The following is a 20,461-nucleotide window of genomic DNA, read 5'->3' as shown; positions in this document are numbered from 1 at the left end:
TATTGTTAAAACGCGGGTTGTGCATGAAGAGCCACTGCATTCGCCGTATGTGACTGTGTGGTGTGGATTCACAAGCACCTTTATTCTCGGTCTGTTTTTCTTTAAAGAGAATACATCCGGAGGGCCTGTCCGGTGTACTGTGTACTGTAACATCTGCACGTTAGCGAAGCCTCCATGTACAACATTTGAGTCCTGTTTTGGAAGAGCGCAACTGTTTGGAAATCACTGTTTCGTGCAGGATAGTGTAACACCTCATGTCTCATGTCGCTCAATGCAACATTCCACGAACTTGTTATCTCTACAGCTGTTCCGAATGTATGACTTGCAAGATCACGTGATCTGAATCCACGTGACTTCTGGCTCTGAGGACGTTTAAAACAACACGTTTACCTGGAACACATTCGGTCACTACCTGATCTGAAAGCCGGTATACAGGAACAAGTCCGCTCACCTTCCACCGGAACTGCTGCAAGCAGCTGTTGCTCACGTCGTTTTACAGACGCAGCATCTCGTCGACGACTCCGGTGCTCATTTTGAACAAATTGTGTGAGCGATATTTAATAATGTAATCAAGTTTATGCCTTTATCACTCGTTTAACCTTTTCTGCCCATGTTCCGTTTCTAATCCATTACATACGGAAACATTTCTATAAGTCTTTCTTGCATTCATAGCGTTCCGCATGAAAGTACAAGTTTCGTTATAATAACAGCAGCTCATAATGGACCTCTGTGAGCATCTGAATTTTAATTAGAACCACCCATTGCATACGCTCTCGTGTAAGCCACTGTATAGAGCGTAGTGGAGGGTACTTGGTATCTATGAGTACAGGGTATATCAAAAAGAATAAGCCGATTTGGTACGTCTGTGTTTCTGAAACTAATAAACATATACATTGAATTTGGTTTTTTGATGAATGGGAAACTCAATAACTTTTTTTCCTACCGTTTCATAGGTATTCAGTATGCCCCCTTGAGATGTATGGCATATGTCAATGCAGTATTCAGATTGTTCCCACACTGCAGCGAGGATGTCTTGAGTTACAACTTCCACAGCTGCTGTTATGCGATGTCTCAGTTAATTCATTGTTACTGGTAACAGAGGCACATAAACAGTTTTTTATAAAACCCCACAAGAAATAATCACATACAGGCAGGTGGGCTGACTTTGGAGGCCAGTAATGTAAGGCTGAATCATTTGGTCCAGTGTGACCGATCCATCGTTCAGTAATACTTTGATTTAAAAATTCCTGCACATAAACATATACAATGAATTTTTTTATTGGTAAATGAAGTCGTTCGAGTCAGTCTCCAACTGTGGGAAAAGAAAGTTCTCAAGCACGGCGAACGGATTTCTGTGGACTTTTATGGAACTATGGCAGATGCATTGACATCTGTACCAGACACTCAGGGATGGCCCGGCGATTTGCTTTTACACAAAAAGCTTTGTTCATGCCAGCGTCCAATGCTCTGTGCTGCAGGAGGGTCCACGCCATACCTAGTATGAAAGTCACACTGAACACTTATTACTGAACTGCACTTATCAAAATGTAGAACACAAAACGACCATTTTTACTAGAACTGAAGTGGGTGCACGCTACTGCTATCTAGTGGGAACCATGTAAAATTCAAGAGTATGCTCTTTTTCAACTGTATGTTGTTCACGCACATATCACAGATAAGTCATGCTGCTTAAGACTTTCCGAGTGTAGTAACTGCTTCATTGGTTTATGGGCGTCATGTCAGATAATGTTGTGGAATTGTGGAAGCTGCACAATATTTCAACAAGGCAGCTGCTCGTTATCTTCAAGTGCTGACTGAAGTGTTCCTTTTTTTTCCCTTCATTGTAATTTCATGCCCTTGCCCCATATGGGCAGGGGAAGGTTGGTAGTGGCACAGTCCGCCGCTCTTCAGTGAAGTGGCTTTACAAAAAAACATAAAAAGGGTAACTCTTACAGTAAATGGTGATAAAAGGGGGACAAACAAAAGGAGTTAAAAGATACACTAATATGGTGACATTCAATGGGGGACAGTTAAAAAGTCGACATAAAGTTAAAAGAACACAGTTGTCAATTTGTGGGGAACTTCAAGTACACTGAAGTTAAACACAAGTTAAAAGTTGGTCACAGTATAAAAACACACAGAGTGAGACACTTAAAAAAACCACTGTAAATGACGGAGCACGCACGAAGAATAAAAACCACAGACAGGCACCTGCTGACGGATGAGGGGCGGGGCCAGAGAGGAGGAAAAAAAGAGGGGAGAAATATGCAGTAGGGGGGGGGGATTCTGAGGAGTTGGAGCAAGAGGAAAAAGAGAGGCAGGGTGTGCACCAAGAGGCAGGAGGCGGGCAGGGCGGGAGATGAAGAGAGAAGACAAGGCAGGAGGGAGCACAGACACAGAAGGGGCACAGGAAAAGGAGGGGGTGTTGGAGGGAGGAAAACCACCAAGGGGAAGGGAAGGGGAGGGGAGAGGGAGCCCAGAAGAGTAGGGTGGAGGAAGGTGGAGTTACAGCTGGTAGGAGCGGTAGACGTTAGGGTGAAACTCACCATCTGAGAGGGGTAGCTACTGGAAGTTGTGGTGGGGAATGAAGTGGAGGGTGTGGAGATGGAGAGAGGGCGGGAAACAACTGTATATGCTAGGAAACAGGCTGAGGGTGGAGAGGAACGTGGACAATAGGGGGTGAGGGTATCGAGTCGGCGGACGATATACATGACGCGAATCTGTTCAAGGAAAACAAGAAGGTGGGGGAAGGGGATGAAGTCGGAGAGGATGCATGTGGGGGATGGAAGGCAGATACAGAAGAAGAGGTAGAGTGCATGGTGTCCCAGGATTTGGAGGGCTTTATAGAATCTGGGAGAGGCAGTAAACCAAGTGACACTGGCATAACAAAGGATAGGGTGGATCAAGGATTTGCACGTGTATGTTGCTGCAATGGTTCGCCAATATATACGCTGGCTCGCTAAAGATGAGCAGGCACCAAGGGTTAAGGCTATAACGTCACCTCCAGTGCCCCATACCGCACAAATGGGCCACGGGCTTTTCATTTGCGACGTGGGAAAAAGCACGACCGCAACTAGCAGCACAGCACATGTGCGGACAGTGTTGGCGCCCATATTAAGTGTGCAGACTTTCATTCTCCGTCTGTGTTGACTCGGATTCGTTCGAATGCGGCCGACACTGCCTTAGTACCGCCAGTGCTGGTTTCCATGCCTTGCTGAGTTGAAATCCCGTATCTCTGTTGATCAGGTCGTTACTTACACGAATTTTGACTGCTTCTTTAATGATGAAATCCCAGTACGTGGAAGCGGACGAAAGGATCATTGTCTCTCCATAGTTCATGCTGTGTCCCATGTCAAGACAGTGTTCAGCCACAGCAGACTTTTCTGGCTGACCCAGTCTGGTGTGACGCATATGTTCAGCACACCTATCCCTAATAGTGCGACACATCTGGCCAATGTATGATTTCCCACACTGGCACGGGATTTTATATATCCCTGGTCTTTTTAGACCTAGGTCGTCTTTAAGAGAACCCAGCATAGTTTGCACTTGCGCTGGAGGGCAAAAGACACATTTTATTTGATGTTTTTTAACAGCCTGCCAATCTTAAAGGACAGGCCACCAACATACGATAGAAAAACCATCCTCGTGGCGTTCTCGTTTCTTCTAGCTGTTCTTGAGCTTTAGTGCATGCAGGTTTAAATGTACTATGGATCTGTTTATCAGAGCACCCGTTTTGTTCAAACGCAGAGCGAAGATGGCTAAGCCCTGCTGATAAGTTCTCTACATCAGAGATAATTCTGGCCCTATGAAACAGTGTCCGCAACTCGCCACTGCGTTGATATGGGTGATGGCAGCTCGTATCTCATAAATATATGTCAGTGCGAGTCGGTTTGCAAAACACACTGTGACCCAAGGAACCATCTTCTTTTCTGCAGACCAGGACATCAAAAAAGGGGATCTCTCCATTTTTCTCCACTTCCATGGTGAAGAAGATGGTGGGATAGAGGGAGTTAAGATGTTTCAGAAATGCAGGAAGCGTTGCTGCTCTGTGTGGCCAAACATCAAAAGCATCGTCCACATATCTCCGCCCGGTGCTGTTGTTGCTCCTCCATCTGTCAGCGGCCGCCCAGTACTCGCCGCCTGGCGGTGCTCGCTGCCGCCGCTGCCGCTGCCCATTGCTCGGCGTCCGGTGTTCGCCGCCGTCGCCCGGTGCTCGCCGCCTCCCGGTGCTCGCCGCCGCCCGAAGCTCTATGCCGCCTGCTGCTCGCTGCCAGTTGGAGCTCTCCGCCACTTGGTGTTCGCCGCCGCCAGGTGCTCGCCGCCTCCCGGTGCTCGCCACTGCCCGGTGCTCGCCGACCGGTGCGCGCTGCCGCCCGCTGTTGCCCGCCGTTGGCCCCTGTTTTAATTCCCACTTCGGTGACTCCTGGGGTCGTTGAGTGCCTCCTGTGGGCTTAACCTGTTTACTCCAGCTTCCCTTCTCAGTCTCCACCCATTCTATCTCCTCATCCTTTAACCCCATCTGTATGTTGCTCCTGCTCCTGCTCCTGCTCCTGCTTCTGCTGCTGCCTCCCCCCACCCACTGCTATCGTCCAACTTTCCCCCCTTCCCCACCTGCCCCACTACAACTACTCCTGCTTCCCCTGCCCAAGTCACCACCTGCTGCACAACAGTCGCCACCACTGAGCACCCCACCTCCATTCCTAGTGCCGCCACCTGACAAGTGGGCCAGCTTCCCACCACCTCCACATCCATTCGGTTACTCACCTCTCCTCTCATACACACCCACCAAGAAACATCCCAAGCGCCCAAGTGGCGACCTCACCTCCACCACCTACTCCAAAACACCACTGCCTCTGATCCCACCATGGATACCACTCCTACTCCCGCCTCCCCAGCCTCTGCCCTGTATACCTTCGTCCTTACCAACCCCGATCCAAAATTCCTAGATGCCCACACACTCACTCTTGAAATCTGCAAATACATCCCTAGTGCCCCCATTACCCAACTTATCCCTCACAAAGACTGTCCTCATTAAATCCTTCTCTCCCTCTTTCCATACCAATCTCCTCCAGCACCTTCCCTACATCACCTTTGGCCCCCATGCGTCCCTCACCCCTTTCCTTATGTCCTCCTCTCCTCATCAGCCCCAACTCCCTCGTTGTACACCAACCTTCACCACCATGACTACAAAACTCAACCCTGTGATCACACAGGCAGAGGTGGTTGACGGATTTGAACCCACCGACTCCTGGAAATCTGCTCGGCCCGCCGTATTTACAACTCCTCCGGCCCTACCTTCCTTATGCATCTCTTTACTGAGTGAGCCTCGTCCATCGATCACCTCCTCACACAGTGAGCCCTGATTTTCAACTGCTGCTACGCTGTTAACCTGTCCCATTCCCCTCCTCATTCCTACTGCTGCCAGTGCTTCTTCTGTAGAATGACCCCATCACCCCTAACTGTGAGAACCCCCCACCTGCCCCCATTGTAAAGCCTCCACTTCCTTAAACAGTGTCCTAACCTCGCCTCTCCCCTTCCTGCAACACCTGCAATGAACCCCATCCCACCTTCTCCTCTAAATACAAAGCAAAACCCCCTCCCACCAACCCTGAGCTTACTGTCCCTGTTCGCCCTATAGACTAGCCCATCCACCCCACAATTCCTGCCTCCCTCTCCCTAAGCCTGAAGACACCATCAAGTTTCTGACCATCATTCTGCTGGACATCCACCCCTTCCAATGCCCCCACACTCTCCAGCAGCTTTCCCTTGCCACCTGCTCTGTCTTCCATCTGAATACCTATGCCACCTACCTCCATAACCAGGCCAACTTTACCTTCACCCACTTAGACACCCTCATTTAAGTCCCTCTCTCCTCTCCCTGCTTCCTTCCCCTCTCCCACCTCCTGGCACATCAACAGTATCGTCTCCTCTACCTCAACATTTGCTCCCTTCATGCCAACAAATACCTCTTCATGCATACCCTATCTCAGCACCATCTCGACTCCTTCATTCTTAATGAAACCTTCCTCCAACCTCACAATGTTGTCTGCACCTCTGTCTATCTCCGTCACTGCACCGACAGTCCCATTCCCCTTGCCTGAGGTGGTGTCGCTATTGGCCACCTCAAGAATCTCCCTGTCTGGCCACAACCCCTGCTCAACGACCTGACTGAACACATTCTCCTCAGCATCGTTTTTCCCTCCCCACCATCACTTGTGTTACCATCTACATCCGTCCTGCAGCTCCCCTCCCCTAGGACTTCATTTCCCATGTTGATCATACCTTCTCCACATATGTTATTGCCGCCAAACTCAACATCCCCAACTGTACCCTGCCACACTTCGGCACTGGAATCAGTACCTCACCACCCTCCATGGTGATGTTGTTCCTCTCCCACAACACACCTGTCCTGAAAGTAGCTCCACCTCAGATGTTATCCTTGCTTCCCCTAACCTACTTGGTCGTATTGCCACAGATATCCTCAATCCCATTGGTAGTGACCACCTCCCTGTCCTCACTGTCTCCTCTGCCTGTGCCCCCCCCCCCCACAGCCTCCTGCCCAGCTGCCCCTCCGAAGTCCATCCACGACTACGACCAAGCTAACTGTGATGCCTACTGGGAATCCATTGCCTCGCAGGTCGACAACCACGCCCTCACCTTTCACCATCCTGCTGACATCACCTATGCCTCTTCCTTCCTTCAGAAGACCATCACTACGCTGTGGAGGCCTATATTCCTACTGACCTCATCCACCCTCACTGCCCTATCCCTCCTCCACAGGCTGTCCTTCTTTGTGTATCCCGCAAGCTCTACCACTCCTTCCTCCACATCCGTGACTGGGATACACTCATCCGCCACTGGCAATTACGTTGACACATCTGGAACTTCCTTACAGCAAAGAAACGCTGGGGCTGGCGCCAGACATGCACATGCTCAACTCCTCCACCAGTAAGGTGGTGGAACACCTTACTGGTAGCTATCCCACCCCACATTACCCTATTCTCCATGACAATTGCACCTTCCCTGACAACCTCAGTAAGGCTAGCCATTTTACTTCCCACCTATCTGAGGTCCTTCTATTCCTGACGATTCCCATGTTGATTACTCTCTCTTCCCCACCATCCTTGACCATACTGATACCTCTCTCCCTCCACTCGCCCCTAGTTTCCAGTACTTGGATCAGTTACCTCCCTCAGACATCAACATTCCCATCACCGCACATGACATCACACTCATCCTCTGCTCCAGACACAACACCGCCCCTGGTCACGATGGTGTCACCTACTGCCACCTCAAGGAATCCCACTATCCTTCCTGACTGCACTTGCTACCCTGAACAATGTCCTCCTCCACTGGCTTTTACCCTGACCTGCGGAAGACTTCTCGGGGCCTGCTGCTCTCCCTCTGACAGCTGTTCCTATCATCTCTTCTTCCTCACCTCCGTGTTCCGTAAGGTCTTTGGGTCCACCCTCTCCTGCTGTATTCATCGCCACCTTCACCTTAACCAGCACCATCTCCTTCCCCTTACCCAGATGTGGCTTCCGGCCCTCCTTCTCAGCCAATTACCAGCTCCTTAACCTTACCAATCTTCTTTTCCTCCAACTTAACTCCCGTCGCTTTGCTGTCTTTGTTTCACTCGACCTTCAGAACACCTATGACCATGTCTGGCATCCCGGACTCCTCTTCAAACTCCAGACCTATGCTCTCCCTATGAATTTCGTCTATCTTGTTCCTTCCTTCCTCTTCCATTGTCCCTCCTATGTCACAATTCCAGCTCCTGTACCTTCCATCCCTCCACCAGTGTGCCCCAAGGGCCCATTCTTTCCCCTCTCCTCTGTCTCCTGTATACTGATGATATGCCCAAACCTCTCCTGCCTGTCCATCTCCTCCAATTTGCTGATGACACGCCATCCTGGCCCTATATCCTACACTTCAACGGTCCTAGTGTACCCTCCAAACCCACCTAGATGAGTTCATCACTTCATGCAACCAGTGGTTCCTTCGTATCAACCCTCCAAGACCCAGGCAATCATCATATGCCGCACCACCCACTCCTTCCATCTCCATGATTTCTGTCTAACCTCACTCCTACCCTCAAATACCTTAGCCTCACCCTTGACTGCCACCTCATATGAACTCCCCATCTCCTTATGATCCAACACAAAGACCACAGCAGACTCTGCCTCCTGAAACTCCTGTCTGGTCGGACATTGGGATTGCATCCTTCCACTATTCTTCACACCTACATATCCTTGATCCGCCCCATACTTTGTTATACCAATGTCGCTTGGATTTTCACCCCTCCCAGATTCTACAAAGCCCTCCAAATCCTAGAATGCCATGCACTCTACCTTGCCTTCTGCATCCAGCATCTGTCCCCTATAAGCATCCTCTCCGACCTTGTCCCCTTTACCCACCTTCTTTTCCTTGAACACATCCAAACCCTGTATATCATCCACCGACTCGATCCCCCCACCCCTTGGTGTCCCTCTTTTTCTCTACTCCCAGCCCATTGCTGTGCCTTTACAGTTGTGTCCCGCCCTCTCTCCATCTCCACATTCTTTGCTTCTTTTCCCAAAGCAACTTCCAGCACCTATCCCCCTCCCCCAGATAATGAGCTTCGACCTGACATCTACCCCTCCTGCCTACTCTAACCCCACCTTCCTCTTCCCCTATTCCTCACAGCACCCTCTCCCCTCCCCTTCTCTTCCCCTGAGCGGTTTTCCCCCTCCTACAGCCTCTCCCTCTCTTGCACCCCCCTTCTGTGTCACTGCACTCCCTCCTGCATTGTCTTCCCTCTTCATCTCCTGCTCCAACCATCTCCTGCCTCTTGGTGCGCCTTCTGTCCCCCTTTTTCTCTTCCAACCCCCCCCCCCCCCAGTCCCAAGTCCCCCACTGCATCTTCCTCCCCTGTTTTTCCCTCCTTCCCATCCTCCAGCCCCTTGGCAGGACCCTCCCAGCAGTTTTTATTCCTCGAGAGTGTTCCGTCGTTTCCAGAGTTCTTTTAAATGTCTCACTCTGTGTGATTTTTATACTGTGGCCGTCTTTTAACTTATTTTTGACTCTAGTGATTTTAATTGAGCAACAAATTGCCAGCTGTGTCCTTTTAACTTTATGTCGACTTTTTAACTGTCCCCCCAATGCATGTCCCCATATCAATGTATATTTTAATCCCATCATCTCCATTTACTGTATTTTTTATGTCCCCATTTTACCCCCATTTTCTGTAAGAGTTCCTCTTTCATGTATTTGTGTTAAAACCATTTGGCTGGATAGTGATGGACTGTGCTGCTGCCAGCCCTCCCATGCCCATATGGGCAGCGGCATGAAATCACAATAAAGAAAAGAAACAGCAACATATTAGTCAGCACCTGAGGAAGACGAGTAGCTGTCTCGTCGAAATATTGTGCAGCTTCCACAACATTATCCAATCGGACTGTGGACCAAGGAAGCAACATAAGTAATGATTTTTTTTTAAATCGGATGATTCATTTTGATACACCTTGTATGTTATAGGATTTATGTCCTATTCGACTAGCATAATGAGGGAAGATGAAATATATTACTATGTGTGTGCTGTAATCTCTTACATCTTAATTTCATGGTGCCTCGTTGAGACACAAAATGATAGTAATAGAACTGTCGATCTTCCTGATATGCTGATTCTCTGAATTTGCCAAACAGGGTTTCGCTAGAAAAAAGTTGCCTCTCCCCAAAGATTCCTATTTGAGCTGTCCAAGTACCTTTCTTACACTTTCGTATGAGTTATATCAGACATGCTACTATCCTCACAGCGAGTCTCTGAATTCTTTGAGCCTCGTTTATGAATGCACTGCACTATGTGAGCATCTTTCGAATAAATTCTTTCATTTGTATTACCTAACACCAATTTTGGCTTTGCTCAGTATTGAAAGTGATACTGTAAGATATCTAAGCTCTGAAGCTATTATAAGCAGCTTCATTAGCACAAAGTGTAGTCGCAAGGCAGTTAGCCAATAAGACTATTTAAAACTTTCTTTTTAAGACTTGTTATTTGGGAAAGTATTGTATTATTATTTAGGGATTAATTATATTAGGGATTAATTACGATAAAATTTTCCCAGATGGCATCTACACAACAAGCTCAGCCTAATGGTCTGTGGATCCCTAATATGGCTCATTTTGGCTTGTAATATAACCTTACACCGAGATGACAAAAGTCATGGGATATCTCCTTATATCGTGACGAACCTCCTTTTGCCCAGCGTAGTGCAGCACCTCGATGTGGCAGGGACTCAAGAAGTTGTTGGAAGTCCCCTAAGGAAAAACTGAGCCATGCTGCCTCTATAGCCGTCTGTAATTGCAAAGTGTTTCCGATGCAGGATTATGTGCACGATCTGACATCTCGATACGTTCCATAAATCTTCGATGGGATTCATGTTGGGCGTTCTGGGTAATCAAATCATTCACTCAAGTTGTCCAGAATGATCTTCAATTGTGGTCCAGTGACATGTCAGGGAACATGATGTACATGGATGGCTGCAAATACACTACTGGCCATTAAAATTGCTACGCCAAAAGAAATGTAGATGATAAACGGGCATTCATTGGACAAATGTATTATACTAGAACGGACATGTGATTAAATTTTCACGCAATTTGGGTGCATAGTTCCTGAGAAATCAGTACCCAGAACAACCACATCTGGCCGTAATAACGGCCTTGATACGCCTGGGCATTGAGTCAAACAGAGCTTGGATGGCGTGTACAGGTACAGCTGCCCATGCAGCTTCAACACGATACCACAGTTCATCAAGAGTAGTGACTGGCGTATTGTGACGAGCCAGTTGCTCGGCCACCACTGACCAGACGTTTTTAATTGGTGAGAGATCTGGAGAATGTGCTGGCCAGGGCAGCAGTCGAACATTTTCTGTATCCAGAAAGGCCCGTACAGGACGTGCAACATGCGGTCGTGCATTATCCTGCTGAAATGTAGGGTTTCGCAGGGATCGAATGAAGGGTAGAGCCACGGATCGTAACACATCTGAAATGTAACGTCCACTGTTCAAAATGCCATCAATGCGAACAAGAGGTGACCGAGACGTGTAACCAATGGCACCCCATACCATCACGCCAGGTGATACGCCAGTATGGCGATGACGAATACACGCTTCCAATGTGCATTTACCGCGATGTCGCCAAACACGGATGCGACCATCAAGATGCTGTAAACAGAACCTGGATTCATCCGAAAAAATGACGTTTTGCCATTCGTGCACCCAGGTTCGTCGTTGAGTACACCATCGCAGGTTCTCTTGTCTGTGATGCAGCGTCAAGGGTAACCGCAGCAATGGTCTCCGAGCTGATAGTTCATGCTGATGCAAACGTCGTCAAACTGTTTGTGCAGATGGTTGTTGTCTTGCAAACGTCCCCATCTGTTGACTCAGGGATCGAGACGTGGCTGCACGATCCGTTACTGCCATGCAGATAAGATGCCTGTCATCTCGACTGCTAGTGATACGAGGCCGTTGGGATCCAGCACGGCGTTCCGTATTACTCTCCGGAACCCACTAATTCCATACTCTGCTAAAAGTCATGGATCTCGACCAACGCGAGCAGCAATGTCGCGATACGATAAACCGCAATCGCGATAGGCTACAAACTGATCTTTATCAAAGTCGGAAACGTGATGGTACGCATTTATCCTCCTTACACGAGACATCACAGCAATGTTTCACCAGGCAAAGCCGGTCAACTGCTGCTTGTGTACGAGAAATCGGTTGGAAACTTTCCTCATGTCAGGACGTTGTAGGTGTCGCCACCGGCGCCAGCCTTGTGTGAATGCTTTGAAAAGCTAGTCATTTGCATATCATAGCATCTTGTTCCTGTCGGTTAAATTTCGCGTCTGTAACACGTCATCTTCGTGGTGTAGCAATTTTAATGGTCCGTAGTGTAGTCTCCAAGTACCCGAACATAAGCGTTTCCAGTTAGTTATCGGTTCAGTTGGAACCCAGTCCATTCCATGTACACACAGCCCACACCATTAGGGATCTACCACCAGCTTGCACAATGCCTTGTTCGTATAGCTTGGGTCCGTTGTTTCGTGCGGTCTGGGTGACACTCGAACCCACGCTCAGCTCTGACCAGCTGAAATCGAGGCTAGGCCGAAGTTTCCCAGTCTTGAAGGGTCCCATCGATATGGTCACAAGCCCGGTAGTGACGCTGCACGCGATATCGTGCTGTTAGAAAAAGGCTCTCTCGTCGATCCTCTGTTGCCATAGCCCATTAACTTCAAATTTATCCTCAATGTTCTAAAGGACGAATTGTCGTACGACCCACATTGCTTTCTGCGGTTATTTCACGCTGCGTTGCATCGGTCACTGTGTTGTCTGTGGTGAGGGGTAATGCCTGAAATTTGGTATTGCCAACACATTCTTGGCGCTGTGGATCGCGGAATATTGAATTCCTAACGGTTTCCGAAATGGAATGCCCCATGTGTCTAGCTTCAAATGCCATTCCGCGTTCAAAATCTGTGTGGCCGTAATTACGTCGCATACCGTTTCACGTGAATCACCTGAGAACGAATGACAGCTCCGCCAATGCACTGCTTTTTTATACATCAATATGCCTTATCAGTATAATCATTATATACATCTACGTCCATACCGTGCATCATTGTTACGTGCGTGGCAGGGGGTATATCTCACTGTACCAGTTTTTACGGCTTCTCCCTGTTCCACCCACGTAGAGAGCACGGGAAGAATGACTTTAAAAGCCTCTGTGCTCGCCGGAACTAGTCTAATCTACGATATTTTCAATTTCGATGCAAAGTTCCTTTATATATTGTAATATCCACGCATACATTTATTTAGAAAATACGACATCATTGTGTATGGAATCTGAGTGAACATTCTAGTGATAATAAAAAAGGACTTCATCGTTACTAAAATAATAAATAATTATTGTCAGTGGCATAATTTAATATTCTATGAAAACCTGTATCTCAGACAATACCTACGGAAAAAGATAATGAAAATTTCCAACTTTTGTTATCTATAATTCTTCTAGAATTCTATTACCTGTTCGAGCTGTTGTACTGATAGGACGTGATTGATGTCTTGTAGCACTGAGGTCAGTAAAAACTGTATTATGTTGTTAAATAATATTTGAAAATAGAGTTTCTGTGTCACGGATATGAAGATGTGTGTTTAAAATTTTATTTTTGTATGATTCTTGTCCTACATAAATGTTAAGTTTTTTTGTTCAGCAACAATGGAGCGCAGCAATTAACGGCTGTTGATCTACAGCGTGGTTTATTGGTACAATGCTGAATAGTGAGTGACTAACTTTGAAAATTACTTTTAAATGTTAATGGATGTAGTAAAGGTGCCGAAAAGATTTAATATATATTATCTGTTAATAGTAAAACAATGCCTGAACCAGAATCGATAAGTGATTGTCATATGTTAGCCACCATCTTAGTGAAATATTGCAGCTGCAGTTTTAAATTGAATTTTTAAACAGACATAAATCTTGATGGTCAGTTATAGCGATAATAATTGTGTATTGGTGGCCAAGAATCCACTCAGAGGAAACAAATTCAACTTAGATTGTGAATAATCTTAAAATACAGTGCAAACAGCATCCTACACGATAAAAAATTGTTCTCTGGTAATGTATGAAGCCTAATTATTTCGTAAGAACTTTCATGAAATACTTTTGACAGAAAAGATAACGTTAGCGTTGTGTGCTTGTGGTACTGTGTGTAAATACTGTTCATTCTGCTTAAGGAAAAAGTGTTGCTACCTTGAATAACAGTAGCGGTAAATTGTATGAGATCACTCTTGTGCATGAACTTTGTGCTGTTTACGCTGCTTGACAGACAAAATTGTTACACGTTCGCAGATGGAGATTTCTTTAACAGAATAACTATCTTTAGCCGGGAGAGGCAGCGGTTAAGTGAAACCTGATGTTACGCTAATAATAAGTAACTGGTTTAGTTGTACTCCTGCCCACTGTAATGACACATTCCTATGCAGAGACATACAATATCTTAAAAGCTGCGCCAAAGATAAATTGAGAGACATGTATATTATAATCTTTGTAAAGTTCACATTGGATTCTCTTTTGTTTGATACTCCAAGGAGCTAAGGGACACTTTCGATTGTTGCCTTGTGGAGGATGGACGTGATTTTTGGACTGTGCGGAAAGGCAGCCATATGGTTGGTAATTATGGTTTGTGCGACGAGCACAGCAAGTCTTATTGTGTTGTGAATAAAAAAAATAGTGAAAAGTATCGAAGTGTTACGAAAATTATTTATATAGACGTAGCATTGTATTCCTTGGTTTCCACCGTCTTCGTGAAGTGAACCGATGCCGACTCATGATGGTACACACGGTCAACAAAGAGAAGAACATCGATGGCGACTAATGAATTAATATTGTGGCAGAAGGACTAATTCTACGTCCAAGGTGAGAACTCTGATTAAATCAACAATGACGTGGAATTTAAAATATAAGATGTTTTTTATTTATTTCGCCACACTGGCGACCGCTGACAGGGACAGTGCTGGTGGAACAAAGAGTAAGTACTTCATTGTTGTGCTACAAATGTACTTGTACTAATTACTGTTTCTCTGTTACATGACGCACATGGAAAATGACGAATAAAGTGAAACAGTATTAACTGTATAAACGGATGGCACAATAACCAGAAGGAACAAGGACAAGGATTTACAAAACGAACGTAATCGTGAGTGACGCAGTTCAGTCGGAATTAAGGTAGGAAAGCGCAAACGCATGCAGTGGCTGCACCTTGGCTTAGCTCCACTTAAAGCAGAACCTTTTCCGTCCATATTAAAATCCTGGTAGTGTTTGTGGCAACACACAATTACACTTTGATAATCACTTTTTTATGTTCAACAATCGCAAAATTAGAAGACGTAGTGCGCCATCTTGTAAATTTCCGACGCGCAACAAATAACAATCGCGAGATATTTTTATTAATTGAACTGCGAGAGAATTTAAAGATTTAGATTAACAGTAAAGTACAGATAAAAATAATATCTTCACAATGGAATCGGAGAACTTTAATTTAACAAATGTTCATGGACACGTCACCGATTCTGACAATAGTGACGTAAATGATGACGCAATTAGTTTTTCAGCACAACATAATGTAGAAGTAAATACGATTCAATTGCACTCCACAGGGATTAACAATAACGAACCACTTGCAAATGAAACCTTGTGCACAGTCGATGAAGCATCGATTACCAGATCAGATGAAAATATTTCGCGTGAAATCAGTGAACCTAGCCCGGTCTCGATTCAATCAGACCGTGGCAGAGAAACAATGGCAACAAATAATGGCATAAATACAAATACACAAGCTTCGTCAGTTACGCTTGAGGCATTATATAGTCTGATGTCAAACGTGAGCGAGCAATTATCTGATTTAAAGATCAGTCACAACACAACGAACACAAAACTGGCGAACATGCACAGACATTTCGATCAACGCTTAAATAAACTCACCAATGAAATCGATCAAAAGATCGAAGACAAAGTCATCAAAACCGTCAATAGTGTATACAATGTATTGGCAAATGATTTAGAAAAGAAATTGTCAGATCTTACAAACAAACAGGAACAGGAACTGTCAGAAATAGTAGAAACACACAATCAAACACAAACCGTACAAAAAGAAATAAATGAAAACGTACAGGCTATTCAATTAAATTTAACAAGAGTACAGTCCGCATGTGAAGAAATACCTGACCAAGTTAATAAAGTTAACGAAGAAGTCGGTTTTCTGAAACAGGAGACTCGACGTATCAACGCGGACATTATCAAAATAAATGAAACTTTAGAAAACGATAATGTAAATGAATCAATAACTGACCGGGAAACAAAACTTTTTGAAAAATTAGGTAATGAAATCAAAGTAGCCGAGGACAGAATACGCAAGGAAATTGCTGGTAGACTGAATGTTTCAAATGACTTGCCTACGTCAAGCAGCAGGCAGCGCGACACTTATACGCCAGTGCCAGATTACGATGTCAATAACACAGAACATCACGCGCCCTGTCCGGCGTATGTGCACGCACCGGCACAGGCAAACAATGGCTATTCGCCAAACGCGGTGCTGCAACAGGCAGTAGGCGTGTCGCCTTGCATCTCGACGATTCTAGTCGATGAGAGCCTGTTGAAACATAGACAGTTTCCAGTTTTCTCCACAGAATCCAGAAAAACTCATCCAGTCGTATTTGTAAGAGCATTTAAAAATGTCTTACCAAGAAACTGGACTGAGGCACAGAAGATTAGATATGTAGTAGGCTTCACACAAGGCGACGCACTTTTGTGGGCCACAGACATGGCTGAACAGTGCGTCACCTACGAACAATTGGAACGGGCTTTCTTGGAGAAATATTGGTCTGCTGGGGTCCAAGAAAGACTGCGCCGTGAAGTATTCAACCCACAACCGTTCAACCTCAAAAACGGCGGGTTGAGAAAGTATTTCGAAAAGTACTTGAATAAGACGCGCTATTGGAACAATCCAATACCGCACGTAGATGTTCTCAAAATTCTGAAAAACAGACTACCCGCGAACTTACGCGAAAAATTGGTAACCATACCGGAGAACGACCTTGAATACTTTCTTTCCGTGCTTGACTCAATTGATCTAATATACGAAGAAGAGCCGAGCACAAGTAATCGGAATGAATATTCCGGAACCAATCAAAACAACGGTAACGGATATCATTTTAATGGCAGTGGACAAAACCCACACAGTTGGCATCCGTATGCGACAAGGCCAAATAATGGAACCTGGAATTACGGAAATCGGAGGAATTCGGCGCCACAGAGACGTGAAGACCGAAGGTACAGTACAGATTACGGTCCACGCCGGTATGGAAATGATAGAAATCACGTGAATGATTGGTCAGGCCCGCGTGATGAAAGGCGGCACACAAATGAAAATTACAATAGTTACAGTAGTAGGAATGATAGACCAAGGAGGAATAGCGACGGCCGGTCGCAAGAAAATGTTGCACGCAGCGGTCCGGAAACTAATTGGCGACAGAATAACCACTCAGTACACTTTGTAGAGGTAACGGACAGTACTGAAGCAACGCCTTTGTCTCCCCCGGTAAACAACAATCGGTCGTAATGAGCCCCCACCGGCCGACCGATTTGACAACAGGGGGCACAAACAAGCACACATTACATCTTAGACAATTATTTTTAAGATATGATCAGGATGCGACCGTAGAAGATGATCTATGTGAAGAAGAGATGAAAGCACCGGACAAGGTAAGTGACCTCGTGCAGGCTGTAATAACAGCAAAGATAGGAACTATAATTACCAACGTAATTTTAGATACAGGCGCATCTACAAATATTATTTCTAACAGTTTATTTAAAGAAGTTTCGAAAGTATTAAAAGTACCAGTGTTGCCAACGGAAAATTGTAAAATCTTGACAGCTATAGGTAACAAGTCGAAAAGTATTAAGTGGCAGACGCAAATACCTGTTACCATTAGCGATGTCACGATAAACTGTACATTCTTAATCGTTGACAAGTTAATCGTCAATTGTATTTTAGGCATGGAAGTTTACCGGCAGTATAAAGTGAACATCGACATAGGCAGTGGACTTTGCTATTTCCGAGTGGGCAGTCGTAGTGTGAAGGTCAATCTTGTAAGGTCAACAATAGGTCGTAATGGCCAGTTACAGAAACAAGCTGAAGTAAAATTAGTTTACCCACAAGTTTTATTGATAGATATTCCTTTCCCCGAACAATTAGACACGGAAATAATTAACGAACAGGCCGCCCACGAGAAGGTAGGAAAATCCACTTGTCTTTCAGAAACTCAACAAAATGAACTAGCAGGTCTTATTTATGAATACCGAGACATTTTTAGAAAACAGCCGACAAGAATCAAAACGTATGAATACAAAATGGAAGTCTACCCACATAAAACGTACTGCCATAAATCATATGCGATACCATGGGCAAAGAAGGAAGCGGTTCGCAAAGAAATAGATAGAATGGTTCTGTGGAAGGTGATAGAACCTTCACATTCACCGTACTGCAGTCCCATCCTAGCTGTTAGCAAACCTGACGGATCAGTCAGATTAGTACTTGATGCGCGGGAAATTAATAAGATCATCGTACCAATACGCACTAGGCCGGAGAACTTAGATGAGCAATTGCTTAAATTTCATGGAGTGAAGTATTTAACATCCGTTGACATGAAGGCTTCGTATTGGCAAATAGCCCTACATAGTGATAGCAGAAAATATACTGCGTTCATTCATGTTGGCAGAAGCTATCAATTCCAAGTACTGCCATTTGGACTCAACGTGAGTGCTGGGGTGTTTATAGAGGCTTTAGACAGAGTATTGGGTCCAGAACTGATTAGCAAAGTGACGTTGTATGTAGACGATCTCTTGATAGCCACGGACACCTGGCAAGAGCATGTAGAATTGGTACACAAGGTGTTCCAAAAATTCCGAGAATATGACGTCACAGCAAATTTTAAGAAGTCCGAATTCGGAAGGGATCAAATAAAATTTTTAGGCCACATTATTTCACCAGGCGGAATTTTACCAGATCCAAAAAAGCTTGATGCCATAGAATATTTCCCCTCACCACAAACACGTAAACAATTGAAAGCGTTTCTGGGGCTCACGTCAATTTTTCGAAAATTCGTGCCCAAACAGTTACTGAATAGTGATTCCCTACTCAACCTTTTAAGGAAAAACCACACATGGTTGTGGACAGTAAAATGTGAGGAAGATTTCGTAAAAATCAAACAGGCACTCATAAACGCACCCATTTTGAAGCATCCTAACATGAACTACAACTTTTGTTTGAGCACGGACGCATCATGTCAGGGATTAGGCTCTTGTCTGTTCCAATTAGTAAATGACAATGGAGAACAGAAAGTAAACATAATTAGTTTTGCCAGTAGAACGTTAACGGAATGTGAAAGAGCCTATTCGGCAACTGAACTTGAAGCGTTAGCTGTAGTGTGGGCTTTCCGCAAGTTCCAGTACTATCTCTGGGGAAGGCATACACGAGTATTTTGTGACCATCAAGCACTATCGTTTTTACTCACATGCAAATTGTTGCACAAACGGATTGCACGTTGGTGTTTATTCCCCCAGGAATTTGATTTCGAGATAGTTTATATCAAGGGTGAACAGAATGTAATTGCCGACGCATTATCGCGCTTGCCACAAGGCTTGAGCGAGTTCAATGAATTGATCGAACAGACTTCCGATTTTAGAGTTTTTCTGATGCATGATGGCACATTTCAACCATATTACAGAAAGATGTGTAAGGACATGAGCAAACTACAAAAGGAAGACAATAGATGGAGACAAGTTATGCAAAAACTGCAGGCAGATGACAATAGTACATTGAAACAATATTACGCAATGTCAAACGATGTTCTTTTCTACAGGCGCAATCCACAATCCAACACCTGGTGTGTCTGCATCCCGGAAGAATACATAGACAATTTGATAAGACACACACATAGAGTATGGGGACACTATGGGGTATCAAAATGTACAGCGAAAATATCAACGTATTGTTACTTCCCGAATCTCAGACGCAGGATTGAACAAATAATAAAAAAGTGTACAATATGTCAGAAGGTTAAACATCTTAATAGATCTTGTTTGGACGTATTAAACCCTATCATTCCAACTAGACCAAGAGAACTAGTTTCCGTGGACGCAGCAGGACCATATCCACGAGCTAGGGAAGGAGTTAGATATGTGATCGCATTTTATGATGTCTTCACAAAGTATTTAAAAATGTATGCTATAAAAGCAGTACTGTCGGGATCAATAATCAAACGCATGATAGAAGACTACATACCACTAGTGGGAAAACCGAAAATTATATTAACTGATAATGCAACAAACTTCACTAGTAATAAATGGAAAACATTTCTCGAATCTCAAAACATAAAACATATATTGGAATCCAAATTTCACCCAGAATCGAGCCCGGTTGAGAGAAATTTTAAAGAATTTAATCGCTTTATAAGAACTTATGTACCAAATAAACAGACAAAATGGGTAGAATACATAGCTCCATTTCAGCATATTGTAAATAATTTAATTCATACTTCAACAGGCTTTACACCTACAGAGTTAATGTTTCAAGGCACAGAACTTGACGAATGGGCTAAACCTTTACCTAAATTAGCCACAAAGGAAATAACACTAGGCGAAAAGGTACGTCAAGCATTACTACAGATGGAAGAACAAGCAGAAATAAGGAGAAAGCAGTTCAACAAAAAGATAAGAAAGGTTACAGAATTTAACATTGGACAGGAAGTACTATTACGTACCCACCCAAAATTCTCTAAAATTAAGGCATTAAACAGAAAGTGGCAGTTGTTGTATGATGGCCCTTTCATTATAATAGACAAACCTCACCCAGGATGTTATCTGTTAG

Source organism: Schistocerca piceifrons, chromosome 3 (assembly GCF_021461385.2).
Source record: "Schistocerca piceifrons isolate TAMUIC-IGC-003096 chromosome 3, iqSchPice1.1, whole genome shotgun sequence".
Lineage (NCBI taxonomy): Eukaryota > Metazoa > Arthropoda > Insecta > Orthoptera > Acrididae > Schistocerca > Schistocerca piceifrons.
This window is presented reverse-complemented; position numbering follows the sequence as displayed.